At 34.7% G+C, this 15,316-nt stretch overlaps 1 protein-coding gene across 1 annotated transcript in view; it reads left to right on the top strand.

Annotated features, from left to right (window-relative positions):
- Window positions 1–15,316, top strand: part of SLC10A7 (solute carrier family 10 member 7) — a 145,165-nt gene that overhangs the window by 80,662 nt on the left and 49,187 nt on the right. The gene's annotated exons all lie outside the window — the stretch shown is intronic.

Raw genomic sequence — 15,316 nt, 5'->3', positions numbered from 1 at the left:
GTCATTTATTCCTAGATAACACGAATGGATCATGAATAATAACAATCTATTCCATTTTGGGCATTGAAATTTAAAAAGAATGTTAAGAAATGGGAAATGTCCAGCCTGAAACCTGTCTGATTGAGTTTTATTTTGTCTATTTTCCTGCTTCTATGGCAATTGATTTTATATAGAAGCAAAACTGGCATTTTCTTTGAAATATGAAGGCACTGCAAAAATTGTGGACATCCGTTTTCACTAAAGTGCAGGAGCATTTTCTGCTTCCTATTTCCTGGTTCTTGGATATTTCTTCCCACCTCAGAATAGTGCCAGCAACCTTTACTCATGTCAACTCAAGCATTGTTTAGATGCCCAATAATCTATTATTCGTTGATTTCCTTAATTTTATTTATATGGCTACTAATCTTGCAAATGCAACTGGCAGCAAATTGAATGAAAATATCAATACAATAATGAAATAAAATCAATTATTATTATTAAATTTATTTGCCTCTATTATTAAATTTATTTGGGCTATTCTAGGTGGCATACAACAATAAAGAAAAAGGAAGTTTAAAAAAAGTAAAAGTAAAATAATAGACAATAAAATAAACAACAAAAAAGGTAATACAGATGGTCCTTAATTTACGACTGGTTGTTTTATGACCATTCGTGGTTACGATGATTTTGGAAAGCTGTTTCCGGCCACCATAAAATGTTGCACCAGGCTCCACCACACGGTCACATGATCACATTTTGGACACCTGGCAACTTGTTCACACTTACAGCTAGTTACCAAGTGCCCTGCCCAAATATGATCGCCATCTACAATCTTCTCTCACAGGTTCCCCAGAAAGCCAATGGGAAGCCGGCAGGAAACATTGCAAGCAGTTGATTCCTGCTGAGAGGACTGCCTGTCATCTATAGGGACTGGCTGAAAGGACTGCCTCTGGTGGGGTTCATAAATGGAACTTAGATCTTTATGATTTAAGCTTCACTTCTGCACCCCATTAAACATATTGATTCAAACTCCTTTTCTGCACCACGTGGAACGATGTCAGCTCTCTTCCGTGCACAGAAAGGGACTCTTCTGATGGGGTACAACAAAGAACCAGAAATCTTCGTGATTTAAGCTTCCTTTTTGCACCTCACTGGAAGAGTTTCAATCTATGTATGGAGGAGATCCTACATCCTTTCATGGGGTGCAGAAATAGAGCTTAAAATCATGCATCCCACCCCACTAACTTTGGGAATGGTGTGAAGCAGTCTTTGTAGGAAGGGTGTGCCTTGCATTGACTGGGCACAAAAGGTAAGTGGAGCAATTTCACATATTGCTGACCCCTGTAGCCAGTCAAGGCATCTAGGGCCTCCTCCACCCCTACACTTCGCTTAAGAACCTATGCAATCACTTAATAACTTCAACTAGGAGAGCCAGGATATCTAATTTAACAACCTCTTATCTGAGCAACCAAGATTCTAATCCCAATTGTAACCATAAATCTAGAACTACCTGTAATCAGAGCAAAAAGCATATGATTAATACAATCAGTATATAATGGAGTCACCTAATTTCCCAAACCTCATACATGGGAAAACAGCAAGTGCTTTCCAGAAGGTCAGAGGTCACCTAACCTTTGGTGATATTTCAGAAAGGGCACATTTTCTGAGTTTCACAAGATGGCATTTTCTAATTGATGGGACCATAGCACAGCATGTTCCATCTGTTGGATATAAAAGGTTGGGTAGAGACTATTGCAGAGAAGTGATCCCTCAAATGACATAGCCCTATGCCATGGAGTATTTTATTATTGACCACCGTAATAGTAAATACCACCAGGAAGCATATTGGGAATCAGTGCACCTCACAGAGCTAAGGTTTATCATTTGCATATCAAGGTATACTTACAGCTTCTGAATATTCTGAATATGCTGTCCCTCTGTAGAGCAGATCACAATAGTCAGGAAGAAGCCAAAGCCTGAGTACTGTATGTGGTGTGTCTTGGTTTTAGAAGGGGCACATCTGGTCTCAGGTATCATGGAAATGGAATGAAATGCAATCAATGCTTTAGATCCACATCCAGGCCAGAAACCAGAAAAGGGTCCAGGTGATATACTTCCTCTAGAGCTTTCTGAGAGTGCAGAGCAACAACCTTCCCTAAAAAAAATTCTTCCATTTTTGATATCTCAGCAATATGAAATTATAATTATAGCTATTGGGAAAAGTGTCTGGCTGCAAAGTTATTAACTTGCTGTGAATTCATCTTCACAGCTTGCAAGTCATTTTTAAATGTAAGAATCATGATGTCTTTACCGCCAGAAAACATTTCCTTGTAACAGCTACTCTATTTTTAAAAAAATTGCTAATAGCCATACATACATGTACAGAAATGGATATGCAGATAAGAGAATATTACCAATGATATTATTTTTCCCCTTTTCTGTGTATGGAATGAATAATTTCTCTTGTACCAGGACCAGTGATAGCTTAAACAGTGTTCACATTTTTCAAGAGAGCACTGATGGGCTCATTATATTTTCTGTGTGACCTAGCACTTCAGTGGTGGGTTCCTCCCAATTCAGCCCGGTTCGGCCGAGCCGGTAGCAGTGACGATATGATGTCACCGAACCGGTTCTCTTTGTTCGGGAGCTGGGCCCTCCCACCTCCCCCCCCCCATGTTATTCTTACCTTTTATTTGGCCCTGGCCCCAATCTATTCGCTGCCTCCCGAGTCCCAACTGATCGGTTAGAAAAAAAACTCTTAAACTCTTGCCGCGGGGCTTCAAAGGGCTGCCCTACAGCTGATCAGTGTTAAAAAGCAGTGTGGTGGTAGACCGGTGCCTCCAAAACAAATGAGTAGACCGGTGCCTCCAAAAACAAATGGGTAGACTGGTGCCTCCAAAAACAAATGAGTAGACCGGAACACTCCAAGAACAAATGGGTAGACCGGTACAGCTCTGCAAGCAGTTAAAAGCCTCGTAGACTCTGCTAAATCCCAAAGAACTGTCACATGACTATCAAACCACGCCCACAAAATAAGCCATGCCCACAGAACCGGTAGTAAAAAATTTTAGAACCCACCCTTGTAGTACTTCTAGATCTAATGAAGTGGTTGTAGATTGTTTCAAAATGCTCAGGAAGGGATTGGGAAGAAATAAATACTATAATAAATAGTATGGTTGTATCGTAGGTCAGGGATTGACAAGATTTTTCATTAATACCACAATATCTCATTAATATGCAATAACCAGCCTCTTTCTCTCCTTGGGTGTTTCCATTTGGAATTGGAATCATATGAAAACTGTATTGTAAACCCTAAAAGAAACCTAAAACATCTCCCGATAGCAGCAGCAGCAACAACAAAAAGATATACTAAAAAATTGGAAAATCTGCAGTACAGATACATATATATCATGTTATTTCTCAAAAATGTTGCTTGTTTCTCCTGACTATCCTTTTCCTATGATTAATAGTTGAAGGTATTGGTAGTTATTCCATTCAAAAGTATTAAACATTTATTGAATATTATTTTTCCACAAAGAAGAGGGAGTCAAACTATTCTTCAAAGCACCTGAGGGTACAACAAGAAGCAATGGGTAGAAACTAATCAAGGAGAGAAGCAATTTAGAACTAAGGAGAAATTTCCTGACAGTAAGAACAATTAATAAGTGGAACAACTTGTCTGCAGAAGTTGTGAATTCTCCAACACTGGAAATTTTTAAGAAGATGTTGGATAACCATTTGTCTGAAGTGATGTAAGGTTTCCTGCCTGGGCAAGGGGTTGGACTAGAAGACCTCCAAGGTCCCTTCCAACTCTTGTTATTCTAATCTATTCTATTCTATTAGTGGTGATTTAAAATCTATCAAGGGTGTAGTAAGTTTGATTAACAGGTCTTGAACATGTGTAGTAGAATAAAAAATAAGTAATCCTATAGGATATATTTTTAATATTGGTGATTAAATGTTCTGATAACCATACTGCATTTATTAATTATTATTGTTCTACTAAGTACCATCTAGATATTTTATATATGTTTAGAGATTTTTTAATGCTATATAATTATATCATATAATTATTTTTGGAATTTTTAATAACATTTTAGATATTTTATTAAACCTTAAAACTAGTCCAACTAAATTTAATTTCTGTATGTATAAAGTGTTACAAAGTTACATATTTGGAATTCAATTTGGTGGCAATTATATGGCAATTTTAAAATCTATCAGAATACACTTCATTTCATTCCAGCTGCTTAGTCATATAGCTTACCAGATATTATTTTGCCAATCGCTATTACCTCACCTAGAACACAAAGTTGATAGAATTATACATTGGAAATGGAAATATATCACTCTGAGCCAATTGTAGGATAGGAAAAATACAAAAGACTTGTTTGAGAATTGCAGACTTGATAGAGAAAGCTGAAAGGGCCACCAATACCGAAAACCCAGAGAGGATGGAATGGATGAGCAATGAACTGGACTTTTCTGAGAAGATGGAAAGATTTTGTAGAATGGATTTATTATTATATATTATATTTTATTTCTCAACCCAAAAACATTAAAAATTGTTTTATTTGTCATGGTTTAACCTATGTGGATTTTTCTAAATTAATAGATTTTAATCACAGGCAATGCAGCTGGTAATGTATAGCTATTTGTGCACTTCTCAAAAATATCTTGAAATCATTCACAACTTATAAGTAATACTACACCTTAACAAATAGGAAACAATATGTGAATCATAATGTTTCATTCCTGCATGATCAGAAAATCATTTTAGGGTCAAGCTCTCCTTAACATTAAATATGTAGCATGTAGCGGAGTGTTCTGCTTTTTAACCTTCAAGAAAATATATGCTATACTGATTTGTGCCACTGCACATTAGGAAGAGATTTAAACTTTTCCTGAAATTCCTGCTGAAATCCTTGTTGTGGTACAGAAAGAAGGGGAAGGGGAAGGGGAATTCATTTTGACAGACAGATGAATCTCAAAAATGTCTAGAGTGAAATTTTAAACAATCTTTCTGTGTTCAGGTGGTTCCAATTCAGCCAACAACTTTACATATTTAAAGTAAAAATAAAGAGAAGTCCTTACTTGCATACTGCTTAATTTAATATAGTATGAAAAGAATCCTTAGACTCCGAATATAAGTTTTACACAAAATACAGAGACCAATGTGAATGCTGTCAGGGCAGTGAATTTTAGGTCTTAGATAATGATTAGAAGTGATGTAGCTTCTGCTTTCTCAGAGAAATATTATGAAATATACCAGCGCCAATTTTTGCAGCAATAAATTAAAAGGAAGTATATTGATTTACAGATAGTCACTTAGAATAGTTTATGGACAATCTTCAATTTCTCATAAAATATTAAATTTCTTGTATTGGGGGATGGTAAATGAATATGAGATTGTAAAAATAATTTGCCCTGAAAAGAAAGAAAATGTGAAATAAATTTTAGACCCCCAATTTCTAAGTTAAAATAAGCCTGTTTTATTCTCCTATCCGGTATGTCCTACCATTCTATTTGGTACCATTGTGTTAGGCTACAACTCACATCATGCTGTCTGAGAATTATGTCTGTTGTAATCAAACATATATGTAAGTAACATACTGAGAAGAGCTTCATGGACCAAGGTACCGTAATTTGTATGCAGTTACATATGTAGAAACCTACTTGTGCTGCAAGCTTGTTTTTCTATTGCGGTCTCCTTCCATACAGAGCCTTTCCTGGGAGTTGAGAATGCATGAATGACTATTTTGTTTTATTGAGCACTGCTCCCATTAATGTTAAACAATAAATCAGTTTTTCTTCCTGGTTTTCTGTTCCCAGGTTTGCCAGTCTATTAGGATTTCTAAGCTATGTTCCTTTGGTGACTTTTCAGGTTGCATTCCTATTAACCACTAAAAGTGGTAATGTTTCTTTTTATAAGAGTTTCTGATATCAATACATATATTTAATTGTCTTCATTCTCCTGAACTGATCATGGAAATATCTACAAAGTATCTTTAAAATATGTTTTATCTATGTTGCTGATCACACATTTTACTCAATGCCATCAGTGAAAAATCATAGCAAATATAATTGCCCAAAGTACTGAATTACATTCAATTTTTCAAGTGTATTTATAAATGCTGAAATAACAGGCTTTTTGAAAATTTGTCATATAGTTATATATTAATTCTCACTGGAAAATAGTACAGTTCCAAAGTAGTTCTGTAATACTATGCAAATGTAGTATGAAATATCTCTTGAAGTTTATTTAAAGAAAAAAAAGCAGCTAAAGTTTTAGTTTATACCAGATTTCAATAAATTTGAAGAGAATGAGTGCTGTGGAAATGTAGTTTCTGCAAATCTGTGTATTCTCAAGAGATACAGGATATAAATTTGTAACGTACCAGCTGGTGCATTCTGTGTATAAAACATGAGATTATATCTCTTGTAACGTTACAGTTGTGATAGCTGTGGAAATATATTTAGAATAATGATAGGAAATTGGGAAAAAGATGTAATTATTGAAGGATATTGGCAGAATCTTGATGACATCTTAATATTTTCGTAGTTTAATTATTTAGCATTTGTTAAGCACTTTTTAAAATAAACATTTCATTTAAAAGACTATTTAAAAGTAGCTTTTTTGGATATTTATTTATAAAAGTTGACTTTAGCACTGCCTGATTTCAGACTGAGTTTTATCTTCTTCTCATGATGTTTTATGTCTCTCTAAAAATATAATATATGGAAATATTTCCTTTCTTTCCTCAGAAAGATCTGGTTATGTTTACATCTGATTCCCTTCAACCACATTTTTTTTTAAAAAAATTAAAATATCATAATGCAAAAGAAGATAATTGTGTATTTTTTTTGCAGAGTCACAATATTTTAAAAAGTTCATCTTTGTTTTCTTCCTTAACAAAAGAACTATTAAAATCTTTAGAACCTTATAACCTTTTTAAAAATAATCCATTGTTTTTTTTAAATGTCCAGATTATTATTAAAAAAAAAAAAAAACTAAAGAAGACACAATCAAATGGCAAAGCTGTGGTTTTTGTTCTTTTTTTTCAAAAAATCCCTGACGAACCCATGACACTTGGTACTGCTACAGCTGTACAGAGCTATTCATAATTGATGATGTGGGGCCAGACAGGCAGGCAAAGAGCCCAAGCAACACAAATATAGATTACCATAGTGTGAGGTTTGTTTTCTCTTTTTTGAAATCAGAGTCACTTAATTCCAAAAAGGGGATTTCAAATCACCCTGTGCTGCTGCCCTGCATTATTTGTAGTTGGAGTGCTTGAACAGTTCTTAACTGATATCAGTAGGGAAAAAAGTGTTTAACTTTGCTTTAAAAAATGAATAAATCAGTTTTACTATTTGTAGTGAAATGTGAAAAAACTGATTACTCACATGTTAATGATAAATAGTGTTGATTTCTTAGTAAATCACACATAAGACTCAGATGTAATGCTTGCTTTTAGAAGCCAATAGGCTTTTAACTGTGTTATATTTTTCTCTGTGCTAGAAAAGGTAACATTTATCACCAGAAGTCAAATAGCTCAATTTTGTATATGCTTTTAGCAGCAGATAAGCTCAATGTAACAATACTCTAAAGCTCTTTTTTTCAGTTGAACTTAGAGGGTTTATTCTGCTGTTTCTCATATGGATACCTTCACTGATTGGGTGATATTGCAGCCATAGAGTGGTGTAGCTGAAAGAGACTTTTTAGGCCATTAATTTCAACGCTCACAGCAGAAGCCCAGATTAAAGCATCCCAAACAGATTATAGTCCAATCTGTGAATACACTCAGCAAAGGAGAGGCTACCATCAATTGATGAACTACTTCGATTATTAAGAATTTGTTATTATGTTCAAGTGGAATTTCCCCTTCTGTAACTTAAATCCTTACTTTTGAGACTTGCCCACTGGAATAATAAGTCTGGAACTTCTTTTGTGTAACTTCCTTTTAGACGTTTCAAGAGAGCTACCTTTTTTTCTTGGTCTTCTCTTTTCATCACTAAATATTCACATTCATTTATTAGATGATGCGATTTTGGTTTCTATTTGGTACATTTGTGTCCAGGCTTTGGATGATGTTGAAATACATATTCTTTGTTAGTTTTGCTTCTTTAACACAGACTAACAAAAAGGTGGGTTGCAGCAGAAATACTGATGAATTAATCAACTAATCTTCTGGTTTATCCTTTACTTGGGGGAATAGAAAAATTGATTGAAACAGAGCTTAATTTGAGATAGAGTATAAATGCATTTAACTTTTTGAATATACATTTTTGTGACCATGACTATATGCAATGACCATGCAGTTCATTTATGAATGGGAACAGTACAGCTAAACTATGGTATTTTTATTTTAACATAACAGTTAAGGAAGTATTTTACTGATCAGTAGACTATTTGAATTGTTCCAGGACTGATGATCATTGATTAATGGAATTGCTGACATATCCAGTATTTGCTTAGCTCAGCTCATGCAAGACGCACAAATAGAAAATAATGGAAATAGAAGTACCTTCCATATTCCTGAAAACAGGGTGATAAATTCATCAACTAAGAGCCACACTGACAAATGATAGTAAGCTGCAGTTTGTACAGAGAAGGAACCAGACCGTGCAAACCATAATAGTACTAATGTGGGAGAGATATTAAAAGCCGGAACAGCCTAGGGATAGCTAAGAGACTTTTGTGGCACTGTCTTTTGAAGGAGTAAAATTCATGCACAGAAAATTCTGGCACGAATTCTGCATGAGCAAAATGTTTACTACACCCTCATCCTGTAATAGATGGAAAGATGTCAAAGAAAAAAGAAGAAAAAAAGAAATGATGGACGTTAATGTACTCCCAATAATGAAAGAGATAAAAATTTGCTCCTTCAGATGCTCATTGGGGAGAGAGACAGTATGCATCTTGGCAGCTGTTCTTTATTGAAAATACGATAAATGCAGTACCAGTATCATACTGAGTTTGGTGTGTTAGGCTAAAATGGGGGAGATAGGAGAATTCAAACCCCAATGAAAGACTGATGCTCATCACCTAATATTGGCTGGTTTCTGTCTGTTAACATTGCTGCTGTTCAGGGTAGGCAATCATGCCTATTTTTGCCATCAGTTCCTAGAAAGAAGAGAGGGTATAAATGCACTAAAGTGTTTTCAAGCACAGTGTGACTGAAGTGAATGTTGTTACTGCCCCTATCCTTATTTGGCATATTTTCCTCTACACATCTGGATAGCTAGAAAAGCTTCACAGACTGATTTGTGATGTTCTGTCAATATCCTTTTTGTGGTTGTATATTTGATATCCTTCTGCCTTTTCTGAGTCCTAGCATAGCCCCACCACTAGCATAACTTTAGCTGTATAACTGCCTTGTATTAATGAGAATCAATTCTACTCAGGCTAGACTGTTCTAATTGTAAATAAATGTATTAATGGTGGCAAAATAAAAACTGGCTTGGCAATGATAGATACCTTGAAATGTGAAAAATTTGCATATATTTAGTTTCTAAAAATATACTGTTGGGAGTGACCTTCATTTTATTAGGCAGATATTAAAAGATTTTTTTTCTTAGCTATAAATTAGAAAGGACAAATGATTATCAATGATAACTGTTTGCTTAGAAAGGCTGTATGCTCTGGTTTGGAAATAATGAGTAGTCATACTGGAAATGGAGTATATTTCACTTTCTACAAAATAAATTTCTGCCAACATTAATTATCTTTTTATAGTACATTATTTTCATTTATTGAATTGCCTTCGTCACCATTTATAATGGGTTAACATCCCAATGTAAATGTTCAAATATGAAATCAACATTATACAATTTCTTCTTAGCTTGAGATGTATTTTCTTGAAAGTAATATAGCACCATCTAGTGTAGAAGATAATTTTATTTTTATATTTTTGTAACCTCAAAAGTTAATTAGTGATACTTAATCTGACTATTACAAGAAAAACAGCTGTATTAACACAAACACCAACCAAATCCTAAGTGTTTCTGCCAGGTATTGGTTAGCAAAATTGATATATCAGTTTATTTTTTCTTTTATAAAAATCATTATTTTCTAGAAGTAGAGAAAGAGCTAATATAAAAACCACAATCTAAGTTAATATAATTTTGCTTTCAGTAGTGTAGTATTGTATACTAGTAGCCGCTTTCTTAGAAATGCTATTGTACCTCCTTAGTATAAATCTAGCTACATCCACCAAGTTATTCTAAGGAATTTCATATTAATTTCCTCTTATAATAAAAGTTTTATCACCCATAATGTAGCAAATTTCTGTATAGCTGCTGTGAATGTATGCAAACAACCATTATCTCACATGATTGACATCCCATGCCTAATCTGTTTACCTTCCTTCAAATTATTCTAAATATTCTGAAGCAAGGGAACAACTAATATTGAAGGAACAAAATTCATCCACATTGGGGATAGGAGAGAGTATAATAGAATAACCGAGTTGGAAGGGATCTTGGAGGTCTTTTAGTCCAATCCCGCTCAAGCAGAAAACCCTGGACCATTTCAGACAAAGTGCTGAACTTATATTTTAAAGGCTTATATAATTATTTCTATTTATTTGCATTAAAAGCATTGTTTTAAACACTAGCAAAAAGAAAAAGAAAATTTAAAACCAGAAAGTACATACTATACAGGGATTGATTTAATCTTACATGTCTATCTTATCAAGTAAACTTGCTTGGACAATAATTACTGGCATATCTTTTTAAAAAGAAATAGAAAGAAAAAAATTGTTGCTTGAGTTGTTAGTCAAAGGTTTTACCTTTGAATAGAGAACCTAGTCTGATGGAGAGTAAATGCCATGTGTTTAATAATACCCACATTCTTTATTTTAGTTTCATAACCTGGTATCACTTTGTGTTTATACATTGAAAGCCTAACATACTAAGCTGAATATAAAAGTATTAAAATTAGATGTCCAGCCTTTGGTAGCATACAATTATGTTGGCCAAGACTGAAAGAACAAGCCTGGACCTAAATGCACATAGAAATTTGGGAAGGTAAAACTAACCTTCCATGACATGAATTTTGAGATAATGCTGTTTTAAGAAAAAAAAATTAAATCTGGGTTAAAAAATCCAAATAGCTTCTTGGAACATCATGATTTTGCTTCAGCAGGTGGCAGCATGTAGTCAGCCTTGGCTAAATTTAGAAGCAAAACATAATTAATCTGCTTAGATGGGGAAATTGTTTGCAAATTTCATGGTTATTAAATGGTCTAGAAGATTTAAAAAACATCCTGGCTAAAAAGTGTATGGAGCTTAGACCATCTATATTTTTGGCATGGAGACAGATAGTTTATACATATACATATACATATACATATACATATACATATACATATACATATACATATACATATACATATACATACAGTGATGGGTTGCCCCCAGTTCGGACCGGTTCGCAAGAACCTATAGTAAAACCAGCACGAGGCTCCATCCACTGCCTCGGATGTTGTCATCAGTGATCGTCATCAGAAGCAAGGCACGCGTGCGATCCCATTTGCGAACCAGTAGTAAAGGTAAGTAGAATCCACCCCTGTATACACACACACACACATTGTATGATCTGTTTTATTTATTAAGGATCTACCACTTAATTGTTTCTAAAAAAATCTAATCTCCATTAATTAGAACTGTGATATTGGAGTCAACTGAAACCAAAAAGCTATATAACATTTAGGGGATTGCTCATAAAAATTATACAAAGGAAATAAGTAGAATCATTATTAATGCTGCTTAATTCTAAAACGGCTGTGTTTATGACAAAAGAACATAAATGAAAAGAGACACAAAAGATACTTCTATACTACTTGAAAGATAGAATACAATAGCATTTAAATTAGTATTTAATAGTGTGTCACTACACAAAATAGTGTATATTTTGATGATGGTTCATGTACAGTTTTTACAAATGCATAACTCACTATTGAAGCGATGAATGAATGTTTTGTTATGGTCCTTGATCAGCATAAATAAATAAATATAAATCCAAATTCTTGAATATAAACAGGTTAATAGATATCAGTAAAATGCATATAAACTTGAAGCATAAATACAGACAATCAATAGATAAACAGCCACAAGTAAAATAGTTGGGACCATATAAGATCTATCTAAGTACTTAAAGATTGCAGCATAGACATATCATATAGATGATGGAGCAATCATTAGCAATATTCAGCAAAATATAGTCAGATTGTTCTGATAGTAACAGCTGGAGGTAAATAGAGTTAAAATGACCAGGGAGCTTGATTAAAAATGGAGGCAACTCCTGCTGAGCGTCAGCATAAAATGAGCAGTACAATACAACATGACCCAGCGTTTCCGTTGCTCTTCCACCAGGGAAGCGGTGTCCACTCAGATTGAATTGCAATAATCTGCCCCCTTGGAGCAGGAGTGGACATGGGGGTGGGGTTACATCTGATCAAACATCCTCTTTAGAGACTGTTAAATAGCTAAGGTGCCTATAGCTGGGTGAAAAGCAAAATTTAGCCAAATGCAATTGGAGCACTTATATAACTCCAAGCATAGGAGAAGATTTTTGAAAATTAATTCCTAACTGCAATGGGAAAAGTTAAATAACACTGTCAGAGCTGGCAATTGTTCAGTAAAAATTTACATAGTTAAATTTCAGTGTTTCTTATTTCTAGGGTTGCAGTACTAGCTTAAGAAAAATATTATCAAGTGTGTTGAATATGCCCTCTGCTGGCAGATAAAGTTTTTCACTTCTTAGTCTTTTTTTAATGAAAAAAAATAAAGCCTCTGATTTGAACTTGATTCCAGGAAAATTATATGAACTTATTTGTGAAGTTTTCTTAGCATACAAAAAGTTTCTGTGCTTCCCTGCCCCCTCGGTTTTTTTAAACCTCCCATTCTATTATCCACAAACCTCCCAAATGGCTCCCATTCAAATATTGTGATATGTATTTGTCTACAGGATATGTGATTGTAAGGTTTTTGCATTTATAAAAGAATGCCTGTGTTGAAGTGGTCCCTTACACATATTCATTTGGTGGTAAAATAATGAAGTCATTATTTCTGTGTTAACAGGACTACAATTGAATATTGCCAAATCTGACTCTAGCATGTCCTCCAGTTGTATAAAACCTTTTAATATCGTACATCATTGCATAGAATTAATACATACACAAAGCCCACCCTCAATTATGTTGTTGATAGCATAGGTTTGCAGTGAGGGCAATACTTAAACATACAATTAGATAAAAACAGGTCCTGCTGAATACACAACAGGACTTGAATTTAATAATTACTTGTAAGAGATTTGTTTAGGTCAACTGGCAGAACCAAAATACTGAGAAATAACATAACAGCTTAAGATACCCTTGAATCAGCAGCAACTCACTATCAATAGAATAACTACTTCCATTCTGGAAATTGTCTATCTCTAACAACTTAATTTTCAGAAACGTTTGTAGAAATTAAATCATTTTTTTAAGTTAAGCATAATTATTTTGAATCATAGTGCATCACTGAAAGTATGAAACACACCAGCAAAATAATATTTACAGATCTTATTTAAGACGATACCACGTAGCTGTGTCACGTTTCCATCATATTGAAAATATTAACAGCTCACAGTTGGGACCATATTGGAAGAATAATGCTACTGTGTTCAGAAGCCTTGCTGGCTTGCTTACCTTAGCCCTCCCTGGCTCAGTTATTGTAACTGGATCTACAAAAAGAAAGAGATGTCTTTAAAATAGGGAAACTAAAGAGAATCTTACACCAGGTGGTGGTAGTGTGGTGATGCCTTCTAGTAGATTTCTTGGGGGATTGCTGGAACACAATGAAAGATACTCTCCATTTCTCCCCATCAACCTGCTGAGAAGAAAAGACGTGTATGTGCAGAGCATAAGTATAGAGTGTTACATCTTGACTTGGGAATATGAAGAACAAGTATACTGATTTTACAGCTTCCAATTACTTAACAGTTTGTAGCAGTGTTTCCCACATCAGGGATACAGCATAAATAAGCAATGAAGAAGACAATAACCTCCAAAGCCAGGTTAAATTCTCAGTTTGCACCAGTAAAAAGGATAGATAGCACAGCTTTTAGCCCCTCTGGGCAAACAGAGCATCTAAGGCAGAATCACAATAAAGTAAACAATGAACGGATATAAGGCTATATTGGGTGGAAGATTATCTTGGTTATAATAAAGTGAATGCCAATGGAAGAGGAATGTACCCAGAGTAATTAATTAATTAACCCATTGTCCTAAATCACCTGATTCCCGTTATAATTAATACATGTTGCCTTGTATTCTTCTTTTTTTCTCCTTTTGTAGAGCAGAGATATTATGCAGTGAGAGATTGTAAGAGAGTATGCTGTTTGCTCTTCTACACTCTGAAAGCAATTTGATTGTGCTGGTAGCCCAGTAGTCTCTTGAAATCTCTTCCTGTCCAGTCTCTCCAATCAGTGATGGGGAAATAGGGAAAGAAAAAAGACAACTATTTTTTGTAGGTAATCTATCCTTTGTCTGATTCTTTCCTGCTGTCGGCCGGATCACATTGTTTTAAATTGAAGATGAGTAGATTTCAAGAGAGTAAGTTGATTGTGTAGCACTCCTGTGGTTTCCATTACAATCATTTGAACTTGCAACTGAACAAATGGTACTTACAATGGAGGCTCAGAGTTTGGATTATTGCAGTGTCCCACAGTCACGTGTTTGCCATTTGCAAACTTTCTGGCTTCCAACAAGGAAAGTCAATGGGAAAGCTATCAAGAGATCCCCAATGATGTCCTTGCTTAATAATGGAACTGGAAATGTCAGGATTACGATTGCTAAGCATCATGGTCATGTGACATCATGTTTTATGAACACATCCTTAGCAATGATAATTCCAGCCCCAACTGCCATCATTAAACTGTGGATTCTCTGTAATCTGAAATATTTGTAATAATATCCATTACTTGATGGATATTGCTTGTTGTCTGGTTAAAATTCATTTTTCCAAAGACCAGGTTTTGAGAATTGTCTAATTTAATTTTTTTTCTTAAACAACAAATGTTAGTAATAAATTACCAAACTTGTATGCCATCTAGCTGTCGATGACTCTAGGCAGCACAAACAAAAAATTGCAATAAAACATAAAAACTTTTTTTTAAATGTGAAGCACAATGAGGTCAGGGATTTCCCTCTCCCTCAGTGAAAGCCTGGGTGAAGAGCCTGGTCATCAGGGCTGTTCTAAACAATAGCAGGATGGGGGAAATCTGGATCTTGTGGGGAACCATTCCAGAAGGCAGGCAACTGCTACACAGACGGAGTGTTACAGGTTTCTG

This window comes from Pituophis catenifer, unplaced genomic scaffold, assembly GCF_029215685.1.
Source record: "Pituophis catenifer annectens isolate HBS135680 unplaced genomic scaffold, rPitCat1.0.hap2 SCAF_8, whole genome shotgun sequence".
Taxonomy (NCBI): Eukaryota; Metazoa; Chordata; class Lepidosauria; order Squamata; family Colubridae; genus Pituophis; species Pituophis catenifer.
The sequence above is the reverse complement of the archived record's forward strand: the minus strand, read 5'-3'. Positions and strand labels throughout refer to the sequence as shown.